The following is a 17,550-nucleotide window of genomic DNA, read 5'->3' on the forward strand; positions in this document are numbered from 1 at the left end:
AAGATGTTCCTGTACCATATCCAAAGGAGTATCTTAAATCATTAAAGGGATATCCAAAGAAATGCACAAAGTTCAGACCTGCTCTTACCAGGTCTACTCAGCGTACTTCAGGTTTCACACTCCTGGCTATCAAAATCTGACTGATGATTTAAATGGCCAGCTGTAACCATAAAATGCACATGTGTGAAACGTGAACACCAGTGCCACCACAACCCCCCCCCCCTCCTCCACCCTCCCCCTCCCCAACGCCCATGATAATAGCAAGTGTCATGTTGCGATTTTTCACGTATAGCAAAATTCCAGCCCATAGGCTGTTCTGCGAGTCAGTCAGGCAATCTGCCAGTGTTAGCGACACTATACCAGCCATAGGGCAGCTTGGGCTCCAGCCCAAACAAATCCCGATGTAAGATACCAGAGATGGTTAGGACTCAGGATGTGCAAGAATTGCCATGAAGTTTTAGCCAACTAGACAATGAGAGAAAGTAATATCTGATTAACTCAAGCCTTGCCCTCCAATTGATTCAATTTGTTCTGGCAGCTTCTAACGCCACCTTCTAATTGATCTGATTGATTAATGCTGACAACCTCCGGTTTCACTAAAACGTACCTGATTCTTTTTGTGAAATGCTGAAAGACTGATAGGATGATTTTAATGCTGGCTGTCAGCTTAAAGATTGATGGATGACAGGTATACTTCCTACATAGGTGCGGGTAGTGAACTCCTCCACACCCCTACCTGGACGTGACAGTGTGTTAGGAACAGACTTCAGTACCCCTAAAGAAGAGAGTAATTTCCTTTAAGAAGCAAGCCTGGAGAGCTAAAAATCTGAGGCACTGCAATCAATGAAGGAATGAAGCTGGTCCATGTCAGCAGGTTGTTGGTCCTCTTTGGTTCTATCTGTTTAAGTTCATGTTTGAACAACTTTTGTGCTGTTTCGTTGGATTAAGAGTTTACTCTGCCGCTGCATTACTTAATTCAACAACTTTTTTTAAACTGCCATTTACGACATGGAAGCATCACCGTTAAGGCCAGCATTTATTTCCCATCCCAGATTATTACTTAGGGAAGGAGTTCCAAGATTTTGATCCAGTGAATTGACAGCGATATAATTCCAATTCGAGACTGTGTGCGACTAGAAGGGGAAACATACAGATGGTGGTGTTCGGAGCCTGCTGCTTCCTTTGTTCTTCAAAGAGGTTACATGTTTGGAAGGTGCTTGATGCGACCATCAATTCACGCGAGACGATTAGTAGAAGTGAACAGTGGTTTTAATAAGCTAGATCTGTGCCTGCCTGCGACTGCTCTGTACTGAGTGCCGCCTACAGGCTGAAGGTTTATATACCACCCCCGAGGGGGAAGAGCCACAGGCGGAGCCCACAGGGGCATCAACATAATACAGTACAATACAGTGGTGAATTGCAGTAGCAATACGTTCACCACATTCACCCCCTGTTAAAAATTGAAGTCCAGCTGGGGTGAAGTTGGCTCACATATCGAGTCTGTCCGGAGCCTTAATCATTCTCTGTGATCGCCTCAGCTCCGGCTTCACTGCGGGCACGGGTGTAGGACTCGTTGACTTTAGGAGCTTGTCGTCTGGAGCTTCATCACGGTGTGTCGGCGATGGGGAAGGGGGGGTGTAGGCCGTGTAGCGTTGGGGGTGGTGTTCAGGATCCCCAGGGGGGCAGCTGGTAGCCTGCCGTGAGGGATTCGGTTGGTGGTGATGGGGGGTGTGGGGGGAGCACGTTGGTGATGGTCGCTGGGGAACCGGCGGGTGCCAGATCCCAGAGGGAGAATGTATCCTGTCGTCCGTCGTAGTGCGCCACGTAGGCATACTGAGAGTCGGCATGTAGGAGCTGGACCCTCTCGACCAGGGAGTCAGACTTATGTCTCTTCACGTGCTTCCGGAGCAGGACAGGCCCCAGTTTTGTCAGCCAGGACGGAAGCGAGGCCCCGGAAATGGACTTCCTGGGGAAGACAAATAGACGGTCGTGAGGGGTCTCGTTCGTGGCTAAGCAGAGGAGCGACTAAATGGAGTGGAGCGCGTCGGGGAGGACCTCCTGCCAGCGGGAAACCGGGAGACTTCCAGACCAGTGTTCTTCAAACTTTTTTTCTGGGGACCCATCTTTTCCAACCAGCCAACCTTCAGGACCCAACCTGGCCGACATTCGCGACATACGCCGACCGACCCTCGCGACCCACGCTGGCCGACCTTCGCTACCCACCATTTTCTCTTCCCGTTAATGTGGGAGGTGAGCCTGCTTGGTCCTCACGATCTCACTCCAATAAGGTTCACAGGAAGAGAAGGCTATGCGCATATTGGGTGAAGGATTCAGCCGGTTCCTTTGAGGCGTCTTCATCTTTGTGAGAACGGAAAATCCAACCTCGCACATGTAGGTCGTTGTGAAAGGCAAGAGCAACAAAATGCTTGTTTTCTCAGCTCTGGATACTCCTCAGAGACACTACTCCAGAATGCTGACAGCCTCATTGATTTTTTTATGCATAAGCTCAATTTCTTCTTTTGGAGGCAGCTACAAGTTAAGAACTGATTCTGGGGTCTCAAACTCAAAGGGATTTTCCACCCACCTCCTCTCAGAATCTTAAACTTCTCCTCTGGAAAGTAGCGACCAAAATTGTCGATGAGGGCAGCCAGATCCAACTCAATAAGGCTTGCCACTCCATTTACAGTTTCCTTACTAAAACTGTTTTCTTCAATGTGTCGTAGCAGCGTGGGAAACATATAGTAGGTTTGGCTTCGCACTCGCAATTGCCAAACTTTCAATATCTTTTGGAAAGCTTCGATTTCTTCAGAGTGCCAAAAGCAATCATCATCCTTCCCTTGCAATTTGAGGTTCAGTTCATTTAGAATTGAAAAGATGTCTGCAAGGTAAGACATTGCTCGCATCCAAGTTCCATCAGCAAACAAATCAGCCAGAGGGGACAATTTCACAAGGAGGAAAGTGTGGATTTCTTACTTCAGTTTGTAAACTGAACAACACCCGACCCTTTGACAGCCAACGTACTTCCGTGTGAAACAATAAATGTGTGTGCTCAGCCCCCATATTGGAATACAGAATGTCAAAAAGTCTGGTATTGAGTGGGCTGCGTTTACTGAAATTCACAACTTTCACTATTCCTTTTGTCATGTGAGAGTGCCTTTAAGAATTGGATGTTTAAGAAATGTACCCTTAAGAAATGAAGCTGATCATATTATTGAAGTGATGTCACAGGGTGGGAGCTGAGCACATTTCTGATTTTTGGGAGTTTTAGTTTCAGTTTGAAGAAAGCTTGGGCTTGGCTGTGAGCTGCATTGCTGGTGACTTCTGCCGGTGATTAACACGGTAGCATGGTGGTTAGCATAAATGCTTCACAGCTCCAGGGTCCCAGGTTCGATTCCCGGCTGGGTCACTGTCTGTGCGGAGTCTGCACATCCTCCCCGTATGTGCGTGGGTTTCCTCCGGGTGCTCCGGTTTCCTCCCACAGTCCAAAGATGTGCGGGTTAGGTGGATTGGCCATGCTAAATTGCCCGTAGTGTCCTAAAAAAAGTAAAGGTTAAGGGGGGGGTTGTTGGGTTGTGGGTATAGGGTGGGTTTGAATAGGGTGATCATGGCTCGTCACAACATCGAGGGCCAAAGGGCCTGTTCTGTGCTGTACTGTTCTATGTTCTAATCCTTTGGTGAAAGCGGAATTATAAAAAGGTCTCAGTATTGAAGATAAATCTAATGTGCTTCTGTTTGAAGGATTTGTTAAGTCTTTTGGATGTGTAAAGGAACAGTTTGCAGGATTGGGTAGTGTTGTATTATTTTTGGGGTTATCTTTGAAGTAAGGAGTGTTAAGAGATTCAATGTTTATTTAAAAGGTTAATTTGAGTTCATGGAATAAACATTGTTTTGTTTTAAAAACCACGTGTCCATAATTGTAATACTACACCTGGGGAACAAGCCGTGTGCTTCAAAAGCAACAATCCATTAAAGATGGGTTGGTTGAACTCCATGATACATTTTTGGGGTTCTGAAAACACCTCTCCCATAACACTTTCAACACCACTTCAAGATCGGATGGAATTCCTTTTGATGCCAGTGCCTCATGGTGAATAAAACAATGATTCCAAACAATGTCCTGACCAACTGCCTCCTTAATCCTTGCTATAACTCCGTTCTTTTTCCCAGTCATGTTGGCTGCTCCATCGCTTGTGATTCCTCTGCAATTACCCCAGTCGAGCCCGCACTTTCCAACCTCAAAACTCTTCAAAACTTCAAAAATTTCTGCACCAGTTGTGTGGGTTGCTAAAGTTAAGTAGCACAGAAAATCTTTCACAAATTCATTGTGCCAAACATACCTAACATATACTAGCAAGGTTGCACAATCTGAAATGTCTGTACTTTCACCCAGTTGTATTGCGAATGCCTGCGCTGATTTTAAATGAGAAATGAGCTGAGCTTCTAAATTCTCAGCAATATCAGAAATTCGGCGAGCCACTGTGCTATCACTAAGATTGATGCATTTCACTTTTCGACGCACCTCTCATCTCTGACCATATGGACTATATCTAATGCTGCAGGGAGAATTAATCTCTCTGCGATAGTGTGGGGCATTTTCTCTTTAGCTACACGGTAAGCTATCATGTAAGAGGCTAATTGTACTTTGTCGTTCAATGTAACATTTCTGCTGAGGGCTTCAGCCGACGATTTAAGTTCTTGTTGCATCCTTTGAAAAACATCAGGAGGCTTGTCCTCGAACGCGCCATGCTTAGTCTTCAAGTGCCTTTGAAGTTTTGAGGGTTTTAAACTTTCATTTGCCAGCACTTCCCTACATATAATGCACATGGCCCTTGCATCCTGATTTGCACTGGCGCAATTAATAAATCCATACCTTAAAAAATCATCCTTACAGTGCTTTGTGCCTGATTTCAGTTTCTTCTTAATGGGCTGTTCACCAGAGGCCCTGGAGCTCACACCAACACTGCTTTGTCCTGCTGTGGATTCTTCTGAGCCACTCTCTCCAAATGGTTTAGTTGTGAGATCCTGGCCTGTTTGTGTTTCTGGGCCTCTCTTCCTTATAACAAAACGATCCATTTTTAATTTTACTGTCCTGTTGCTTGTTTGCTGCTAACAAAATGGAGGAATCGCAATCGAGCCCAAAGCGCGTGACGTCGACGTTCGGGGCGGAGGGGGGGGGGCATGACTTGCCCTCTGCCTCCCTTTAGGCAGAAAGATTAGGTAGATTAGGTAAAAAACATCTTCTGTGATTCTGCAGCAGCTGGCTTTTAATAACGTTGGCTGCAAGCGTCCTTCAAAATGGCCGCAAACATATTTTTAAAAATCGGCCGCATTGCGCATAGTTTTGCACATGCACACCGATGATCGGGCGTGCATGCGCAATGTGGCCGATTTTTAAAAAATGTTCGCTGGGGGGCAGTGAATCCCACTCGCAGCCCCCCCCCCCCCCCCCCCCCCCCACCCCCGGCGATTCTCCAGCCCGCAGTGGGCCAAGAGGCTGCCCATTTTCAGTGTGTGCAGGAGGGTTTTCTGACACAGTATGTAGACAGGCCAACAAGGGGCGAGGCCACATTGGATTTGGTACTGGGTAATGAACCCGGCCAGGTGTTAGATTTAGATGTAGGTGAGCACTTTGGTAATAGTGATCACAACTCGGTTATGTTTACTTTAGCAATGGGCAGGGATAGGTATATACTGCAAGGCAAGAATTATAGCTGGGGGAAAGGCAATTATGATGCTATTCGGCAAGATTTAGGATGTATAGGATGGGGAAGGAAACTGCAGGGGATGGGTACAATCGAAATGTGGAGCTTTTTCAAGGAACAGCTACTGCGTGTCCTTGATAAGTATGTACCGGTCAGGCAGGGAGGAAGTTGTCGAGCAAGGGAACCGTGGTTTACTAAGGAAGTTGAAGCACTTGTCAAGAGGAAGAAGAAGGCTTATGTTAGGATGAGACATGAAGGCTCAGTTAGGGCACTTGAGAGTTACAAGTTAGCCAGGAAGGACCTAAAGGGAGAGTTAAGAAGAGCGAGGAGAGGACACGAAAATAGTAGGTCAGATAGGCTTCAGATGATTTCACAGGTCGGCGCAACATCGAGGGCTGAAGGTCCCGTACTGTGCTGTAATATTCTATGTTCTATAGAGTCGCAGGTATCTTTATGATACCGCCACAAGGTTCAAGTTCAAGTTCAGATCAATGACTCAATACACCAGTTAGTAAGGTTCAATCAAACACATTTATTAATACACAGTAAATCGATACTCATGCAACTAATACTAGCGGACTAAACTATTCCTACCACTATAAGTCAATACTTACCTTCGATAAGGGAACCCACTGGATCAGGGAACAATGGCCTCTTGTTCTGTCCTGAGACTGCAGGCTTCCCAGTTGGAACGGGCTAAGGGGTCAGGAGTGTCTATTCTCGTAGCGAGCGTTTGTTGGACACTTACTTGCCGATGTAGCTGTTGGCCAGGCCTCTCCTTCTCACGGTCAAGTTCTGAGAGAGCTGCTGCAAAGGTGTCCTGCTGGGAGGGCCGGCTATGAGAGAGAGCTGGACTTGGGATCTGACTTTTATATGTCCCAGGGGCTTCGCGCCCATCTGGGTGGACCCTATACCTGCTTGCAATCGATTGGACCTCATACCAATTGATTGGTTTGAATTCCCCAATACTGGGGCTGTTTCCAGATCGCTGGGCGGTTCTTGGGGCTGTTTGTAACTTATTGTCCGGGACTCCTGCTGGCGCCTAAGAGTCTGGCTTGACCTTTGTTATTCTCGATTGTGTCCATTGTGCCCGTGAATCACCGGGAATCGCTCAATTAGTATGCGCAACTGTTAGTTTCAGTGCCGAGTGGTTTCTTTGCAGACAGAATACACAGGGAGATTCTGCAGCCTGCCTGTTTTCCTTACATTGTCCTGTTTTTCCTTCATGCATTCAATTCTCCATTTTGTGTCGGGCAATGGCCAACTTCGGTGGCTACAGTACTCTGGATCCGTGGAGACTGCGTTGACCTCAGCAGTAACACATACAGGCTACCAACACTTGAAATAGTGCAACACTATTTTATTAAGCTGGAAACTGTTGAACATACTTTCACTGTGGGTCGACACTATGTTAGATTAAACTAAAATCCTATGCCTATCCTAACCAGTCTATGCACTCAGCACATGGTGAAGATCTGTGCTGCAAGCTATGAGCTCTGTCGTTCTGAGAGGCTGCATCCCGAATGAGCAGGAAAACTGATGCCCTCTGTCTTTATAGTGAGTGTGCTTTAACTGGTGATTGGCTGCGGTGTTGTGTGTGTTAATTGGTCTTGCTGTGTGTCAATCAGTGTATGTCTGCACCATGTGTATTATGACACACACTCCTGCCACACACAGGTAAACATTGCAGTCACACACTGGTACACACTGCTGCCACACACTGGTACACACTGCTGCCACACACTGGTACACACTGCTGCCACACACTGGTACACACTGCTACACACTGCTGCCACACACTGGTACACACTGCTGCCATACACTGCTGCCACACTGTGGTGATAACCACTGTAGATATGCATACTTGCAGTAGGGGGATGTATGGCTGTACCTATAATACAGGTTCCTCCAGTAAGCCCCTGCCGGCTAGCTCCGCCCACAGGGAGCTTGGGTATAAATATGCGTGTGAATCACTCAGACCCTAGTCTACAGTTGCAGCCGGTGTAATAGCATCACAAAGCAATAAAGCCTCGATTGAACTTGCCTCTCGTCTTTGAGTGCGATTGTTAGCGCCACACACACTGGTACAGAATGCTGCCACACACTGGTTTACACTGCTGCCACACACATAGTACACACTGCTGCCACACAATGGTACACACCGCTGCTACCCACTGGTAAACATTGCTGCCACCCATCTGCTGCACATTGCTGTTACACACCTGGTCCACACTGCCACCATACACTGGTAAACACTGCTGCCACATACTGCTACACACTGCTGCCACACACTGGTACACACTGCTGCCACACACTGGTACACGCTGCTGCCACACACTGGTACACACTGCTGCCACACACTGCTGCCACACACTGCTGCCACACACTGCTGCCACACACTGCTACACACTGCTGCCACACACTGGTACACACTGCTGCCACACACTGGTACACACTGCTGCCACACACTGCTACACACTTCTGCCACACACTGGTACACGCTGCTGCCACACACTGGTATACACTGCTGCCACACACTGGTACACACTACTGCCACACACTGCTGCCACACACTGGTAAACACTGCTGCCACACACTGGTACACACTGCTGTCACACACTGTCACACATTGCTGTCACACCCATGGTACAAATTGCTGCCACACACTTCTGCACCCTGATATTACACACCTGGTGCACACTACCACCATACACTGGTACACACTGCTGCCACACACTGGTATACACTGCTGTCACACACTGGTACACACTGCTGCCACATACTGGTACACACTGCTGCCACACACTGGTATACACTGCTGCCACACACTGGTATACACTGCTGCCACACACTGGTACACACTGCTGCCACACACTGGTACACACTGCTGCCACACACTGGTACACACTGCTGCCACACACTGGTACACACTGCTGCCACACACTGGTATACACTGCTGCCACACACTGGTACACACTGCTGCCACACACTGGTACACACTGCTGCCACACACTGGTATACACTGCTGCCACACACTGGTACACACTGCTGCCACACACTGGTACACACTGCTGCCACACACTGGTACACACTGCTGCCACAGACTGCTACACACTGCTGCCACACACTGGTACACACTGCTGCCACACACTGTCACACACTGCTGCCACACACTGGTACACACTGCTGCCACACACTGGTACACACTGCTGCCACACACTGCCACACACTGCTGCCACACACTGCCACACACTGCTACACACTGCTGCCACACACTGGTACACACTGCTGCCACACACTGCCACACACTGCTACACACTGCTGCCACACACTGGTACACACTGCTGCCACACACTGGTACACACTGCTGCCACACACTGCTACACGCTGCTGCCACACACTGGTACACACTGCTGCCACACACTGCTGCCACATACTGGTACACACTGCTGCCACACACTGGTACACACTGCTGCCACACACTGCTACACGCTGCTGCCACACACTGGTACACACTGCTGCCACACACTGCTACACACTGCTGCCACACACTGGTACACGCTGCTGCCACACACTGGTACACACTGCTGCCACAGACTGCTACACGCTGCTGCCACACACTGGTACACACTGCTGCCACACACTGGTACACACTGCTGCTACACACTGGTACACACTGCTGTCACACACTGCTACACGCTGCTGCCACACACTGCTACACGCTGCTGTCACACACTGCTACACGCTGCTGCCACACACTGGTACACACTGCTGCCACACACTGCTACACACTGCTGCCACACACTTGTACACACTGCTGTCACACACTGCTGCCACACACTGGTACACACTGCTGTCACACACTGCTGCCACACACTGGTACACACTGCTGTCACACACTGCTACACACTGCTGCCACACACTGCTACACGCTGCTGCCACACACTGGTACACACTGCTGCCACACACTGCTACACGCTGCTGCCACACACTGCTACACGCTGCTGCCACACACTGCTACACACTGCTGCCACACACTTGTACACACTGCTGCCACACACTTGTACACACTGCTGCCACACACTTGTACACACTGCTGTCACACCTGTGGTACACATTGCTGTCACACACCCTGTACACTCTGTTGCCACACACTGGTATACACTGCTGCCACAAACTTGGTAAACACTGCTGCCACACACTGGTTAACACTGCGGACACACTTCTGTCACACCTGTGGTACACACTGCTGCCACACTCCTGGTACGCACTGCTGTCACACCTGTGGTACACACTGCTGACACACCCGTGGTACACACTGCTGTCACAACTGTGGTAAACACTGCTGCCACACACCTGGTACACACTGCTGCCACACACTGGTACACACTGCCGCCACACACCCGGTACACACTGCTGCCACACACTGGTACACACTGCTGCCACCCACCAGTACACACTGCTGACACAACTGGTACACACTGCTGCCGTATACTGGGCAACATTGTTGTCACATACTAATACACAGTACTGCCACACACACTGGTACCCACTGCTGCTGTACACACTGCTGTCATACACCGGTTACACATTGCTGCCACACACCTTGTACACACTGCTGCCACACACTTTAAACATTGCAGTCACACACCTGGTACAAACAGCTGCCAAACATGTGGTACACACTGCTGCTATACACTGGTAAACACTGCTGTGACAGACTGGTAAACATTGCTGCCACACACCTGGTACACACTGCTGCCACACACTGGCATACATTGTTGTCACACACCTGGTACACACTTTTGCCACACACTGGTTAACACTGCGGACGTACACCTGGTACACACTGCTGCCACACACTGCTACACACTGCTGCCACACACTGCTACACACTGCTGTCACACCCGTGCTACACACTGCTTCCATACACTGGTTAACACTGCGGGGACACACCTGGTACACACTGCCGTCACACACTGGTTTATACTGCTGCCACACACCTGGTACACACTGCTGTCACACACTGGTTTACACTGCTGCCACACACAGTACACACTGCTGCCACACACAGTACACACTGCTGCCACACACATAGTACACACTGCTGCCACACAATAGTACACACTGCTGCCACATACTCGTAAACATTGCTGCCACCCATCTGCTGCTCATTGCTGCTACACGCATGGTGCACACTACCACCATACACTGGTAAACACTGCAGCCACGTACTGTCACACACTGCTGTCACACCTGTGGTTCACACTGCAGCCACACACTGCTACACACTGCTGTCACACCCGTGGTACACACTGCCGCCACACCCCTGGTACACACTGCTGCCACACACCTGGTACACACTGCCGCCACACCCCTGGTACACACTGCTGCCACACACCTGGTACACACTGCCGCCACACCCCTGGTACACACTGCTGCCACACACCTGGTATACACTGCTGTCACACCCGTGGTACATACTGCCGTCACACCCCTGGTACACACTGCCGTCACACCCCTGGTACACACTGCCGACACACACCTCGTACACACCGCTGCCACTCACTGGTATACACTGCTGCCACAAACGTGGTACACACTGCTGCCACACACTGGTTAACACTGCGGGGACACACCTGGTACACATTGCTGCCACAACCGTGGTACACACTGCTGTCACACACTTGGCACACACTGACACCACATACTGGTAAACATTACTGCCACACACCTGGTACACACTGCGGCCACACACCTGGTACACCCTGCTGCCACACACCTGGTACACCCTGCTGCCACACACCTGGTACACCCTGCTGCCACACACCTGGTACACCCTGCAGCCACACACCTGGTACACCCTGCTGCCACACACCTGGTACACACTGCGGCCACACACCTGGTACACCCTGCTGCCACACACCTGGTACACCCTGCTGCCACACACCTGGTACACACTGCGGCCACACACCTGGTACACCCTGCTGCCACACACCTGGTACACCCTGCTGCCACACACCTGGTACACACTGCGGCCACACACCTGGTACACCCTGCTGCCACACACCTGGTACACCCTGCTGCCACACACCTGGTACACACTGCGGCCACACACCTGGTACACCCTGCTGCCACACACCTGGTACACACTGCGGCCACACACCTGGTACACCCTGCTGCCACACACCTGGTACACACTGCGGACACACACCTGGTACACCCTGCTGCCACACACCTGGTACACACTGCGGCCACACACCTGGTACACCCTGCTGCCACACACCTGGTACACACTGCGGCCACACACCTGGTACACCCTGCTGCCACACACCTGGTACACACTGCGGCCACACACCTGGTACACCCTGCTGCCACACACCTGGTACACACTGCTGCCACACACCTGGTACACCCTGCTGCCACACACCTGGTACACACTGCGGCCACACACCTGGTACACCCTGCTGCCACACACATGGTACACACTGCTGCCACACACCTGGTACACCCTGCTGCAACACACCTGGTACACCCTGCTGCCATACACCTGGTACACACTGCTGCCATACACCTGGTACACACTGCGGCCATACACCTGGTACACCCTGCTGCCACACACCTGGTACACACTGCGGCCATACACCTGGTACACACTGCGGCCACACACCTGGTACACACTGCGGCCACACACCTGGTACACCCTGCTGCCACACACCTGGTACACTCTGTTGCCACACACCTAGTACACACTGCTGTCACACCTGTGGCACACCCTGCTGCCACACACCTGGTACACTCTGTTGCCACACACCTGGTACACACTGCTGTCACACCTGTGGCACACACTGCGGCCACACACCTGGTACACCCTGCTGCCACACACCTGGTACACCCTGCTGCCATACACCTGGTACACACTGCGGCCATACACCTGGTACACCCTGCTGCCACACACCTGGTACACCCTGCTGCCACACACCTGGTACACCCTGCTGCCACACACCTGGTACACACTGCTGCCACACACCTGGTACACACTGCTGCCATCACTGGTATATTTTGCTGACACTCACTGTTACACACTGCTGCCATCACGTGGTACACACAGCTGCTACACACTGGGACACACAGCTGCCATATTCGTGGTATTCTGCTGACACACTTTTCGCACTGCCGTTACACACTGCTGCCACACACATAGTACACACTGCTGCCACACACATAGTACACACTGCTGCCACACACATAGTACACACTGCTGCCACACACATAGTACACACTGCTGCCACACACATAGTACGCACTGCTGCCACACACATAGTACACACTGCTGCCACACAATGGTACACACCGCTGCTACCCACTGGTTAACACTGCTGCCACCCATTTGCTGCTCATTGCTGCTACACACCTGGTCCACACTGCCACCATACACTGGTAAACACTGCTGCCACATGCTGTCACACACTGATATCACACACCTGGTGCACACTGCTGCCACACACTGCTACACACTGATATCACACACCTGGTGCACACTGCTGCCACACACTGCTACACTCAGCTATCACACACCTGGTACACACTGCTGCCACACACCTGGTACACACTGCCGCCACACCCCTGGTACACACTGCTGCCACACACCTGGTACACACTGCCGCCACACCCCTGGTACACACTGCTGCCACACACCTGGTATACACTGCTGTCACACCCGTGGTACATACTGCCGTCACACCCCTGGTACACACTGCCGTCACACCCCTGGTACACACTGCCGACACACACCTCGTACACACCGCTGCCACTCACTGGTATACACTGCTGCCACAAACGTGGTACACACTGCTGCCACACACTGGTTAACACTGCGGGGACACACCTGGTACACATTGCTGCCACAACCGTGGTACACACTGCTGTCACACACTTGGCACACACTGACACCACATACTGGTAAACATTACTGCCACACACCTGGTACACACTGCGGCCACACACCTGGTACACCCTGCTGCCACACACCTGGTACACCCTGCTGCCACACACCTGGTACACCCTGCTGCCACACACCTGGTACACCCTGCTGCCACACACCTGGTACACCCTGCTGCCACACACTGGCATACATTGTTGTCACACACCTGGTACACACTTTTGCCACACACTGGTTAACACTGCGGACGTACACCTGGTACACACTGCTGCCACACACTGCTACACACTGCTGTCACACCCGTGCTACACACTGCTTCCATACACTGGTTAACACTGCGGGGACACACCTGGTACACACTGCCGTCACACACTGGTTTATACTGCTGCCACACACCTGGTACACACTGCTGTCACACACTGGTTTACACTGCTGCCACACACAGTACACACTGCTGCCACACACAGTACACACTGCTGCCACACACATAGTACACACTGCTGCCACACAATAGTACACACTGCTGCCACATACTCGTAAACATTGCTGCCACCCATCTGCTGCTCATTGCTGCTACACGCATGGTGCACACTACCACCATACACTGGTAAACACTGCAGCCACGTACTGTCACACACTGCTGTCACACCTGTGGTTCACACTGCAGCCACACACTGCTACACACTGCTGTCACACCCGTGGTACACACTGCCGCCACACCCCTGGTACACACTGCTGCCACACACCTGGTACACACTGCCGCCACACCCCTGGTACACACTGCTGCCACACACCTGGTACACACTGCCGCCACACCCCTGGTACACACTGCTGCCACACACCTGGTATACACTGCTGTCACACCCGTGGTACATACTGCCGTCACACCCCTGGTACACACTGCCGTCACACCCCTGGTACACACTGCCGACACACACCTCGTACACACCGCTGCCACTCACTGGTATACACTGCTGCCACAAACGTGGTACACACTGCTGCCACACACTGGTTAACACTGCGGGGACACACCTGGTACACATTGCTGCCACAACCGTGGTACACACTGCTGTCACACACTTGGCACACACTGACACCACATACTGGTAAACATTACTGCCACACACCTGGTACACACTGCGGCCACACACCTGGTACACCCTGCTGCCACACACCTGGTACACCCTGCTGCCACACACCTGGTACACCCTGCTGCCACACACCTGGTACACCCTGCAGCCACACACCTGGTACACCCTGCTGCCACACACCTGGTACACACTGCGGCCACACACCTGGTACACCCTGCTGCCACACACCTGGTACACCCTGCTGCCACACACCTGGTACACACTGCGGCCACACACCTGGTACACCCTGCTGCCACACACCTGGTACACCCTGCTGCCACACACCTGGTACACACTGCGGCCACACACCTGGTACACCCTGCTGCCACACACCTGGTACACCCTGCTGCCACACACCTGGTACACACTGCGGCCACACACCTGGTACACCCTGCTGCCACACACCTGGTACACACTGCGGCCACACACCTGGTACACCCTGCTGCCACACACCTGGTACACACTGCGGCCACACACCTGGTACACCCTGCTGCCACACACCTGGTACACCCTGCGGCCACACACCTGGTACACCCTGCTGCCACACACCTGGTACACACTGCGGCCACACACCTGGTACACCCTGCTGCCACACACCTGGTACACACTGCGGCCACACACCTGGTACACCCTGCTGCCACACACCTGGTACACACTGCTGCCACACACCTGGTACACCCTGCTGCCACACACCTGGTACACACTGCGGCCACACACCTGGTACACCCTGCTGCCACACACATGGTACACACTGCTGCCACACACCTGGTACACCCTGCTGCAACACACCTGGTACACCCTGCTGCCATACACCTGGTACACACTGCTGCCATACACCTGGTACACACTGCGGCCATACACCTGGTACACCCTGCTGCCACACACCTGGTACACACTGCGGCCATACACCTGGTACACACTGCGGCCACACACCTGGTACACACTGCGGCCACACACCTGGTACACCCTGCTGCCACACACCTGGTACACTCTGTTGCCACACACCTAGTACACACTGCTGTCACACCTGTGGCACACCCTGCTGCCACACACCTGGTACACTCTGTTGCCACACACCTGGTACACACTGCTGTCACACCTGTGGCACACACTGCGGCCACACACCTGGTACACCCTGCTGCCACACACCTGGTACACCCTGCTGCCATACACCTGGTACACACTGCGGCCATACACCTGGTACACCCTGCTGCCACACACCTGGTACACCCTGCTGCCACACACCTGGTACACCCTGCTGCCACACACCTGGTACACACTGCTGCCACACACCTGGTACACACTGCTGCCATCACTGGTATATTTTGCTGACACTCACTGTTACACACTGCTGCCATCACGTGGTACACACAGCTGCTACACACTGGGACACACAGCTGCCATATTCGTGGTATTCTGCTGACACACTTTCGCACTGCCGTTACACACTGCTGCCACACACATAGTACACACTGCTGCCACACACATAGTACACACTGCTGCCACACACATAGTACACACTGCTGCCACACACATAGTACACACTGCTGCCACACACATAGTACGCACTGCTGCCACACACATAGTACACACTGCTGCCACACAATGGTACACACCGCTGCTACCCACTGGTTAACACTGCTGCCACCCATTTGCTGCTCATTGCTGCTACACACCTGGTCCACACTGCCACCATACACTGGTAAACACTGCTGCCACATGCTGTCACACACTGATATCACACACCTGGTGCACACTGCTGCCACACACTGCTACACACTGATATCACACACCTGGTGCACACTGCTGCCACACACTGCTACACTCAGCTATCACACACCTGGTACACACTGCTGCCACACACCTGGTACACACTGCCGCCACACCCCTGGTACACACTGCTGCCACACACCTGGTACACACTGCCGCCACACCCCTGGTACACACTGCTGCCACACACCTGGTATACACTGCTGTCACACCCGTGGTACATACTGCCGTCACACCCCTGGTACACACTGCCGTCACACCCCTGGTACACACTGCCGACACACACCTCGTACACACCGCTGCCACTCACTGGTATACACTGCTGCCACAAACGTGGTACACACTGCTGCCACACACTGGTTAACACTGCGGGGACACACCTGGTACACATTGCTGCCACAACCGTGGTACACACTGCTGTCACACACTTGGCACACACTGACACCACATACTGGTAAACATTACTGCCACACACCTGGTACACACTGCGGCCACACACCTGGTACACCCTGCTGCCACACACCTGGTACACCCTGCTGCCACACACCTGGTACACCCTGCTGCCACACACCTGGTACACCCTGCTGCCACACACCTGGTACACCCTGCTGCCACACACCTGGTACACCCTGCAGCCACACACCTGGTACACCCTGCTGCCACACACCTGGTACACACTGCGGCCACACACCTGGTACACCCTGCTGCCACACACCTGGTACACCCTGCTGCCACACACCTGGTACACACTGCGGCCACACACCTGGTACACCCTGCTGCCACACACCTGGTACACACTACTGCCACACACCTGGTACACCCTGCTGCCACACACCTGGTACACACTGCGGCCACACACCTGGTACACCCTGCTGCCACACACCTGGTACACACTGCTGCCACACACCTGGTACACCCTGCTGCCACACACCTGGTACACCCTGCTGCCATACACCTGGTACACACTGCTGCCATACACCTGGTACACACTGCGGCCATACACCTG

General features: G+C 52.4%; 1 pseudogene; it reads right to left on the bottom strand.

The window, feature by feature from the left end:
• Positions 1-2,238: 2,238 nt before the first annotated feature.
• Positions 2,239-17,550, bottom strand: part of LOC119975632 — a 41,541-nt pseudogene continuing 26,229 nt past the window's right edge.

This window comes from Scyliorhinus canicula, chromosome 13 (assembly GCF_902713615.1).
Source record: "Scyliorhinus canicula chromosome 13, sScyCan1.1, whole genome shotgun sequence".
Classification (NCBI taxonomy): domain Eukaryota; kingdom Metazoa; phylum Chordata; class Chondrichthyes; order Carcharhiniformes; family Scyliorhinidae; genus Scyliorhinus; species Scyliorhinus canicula.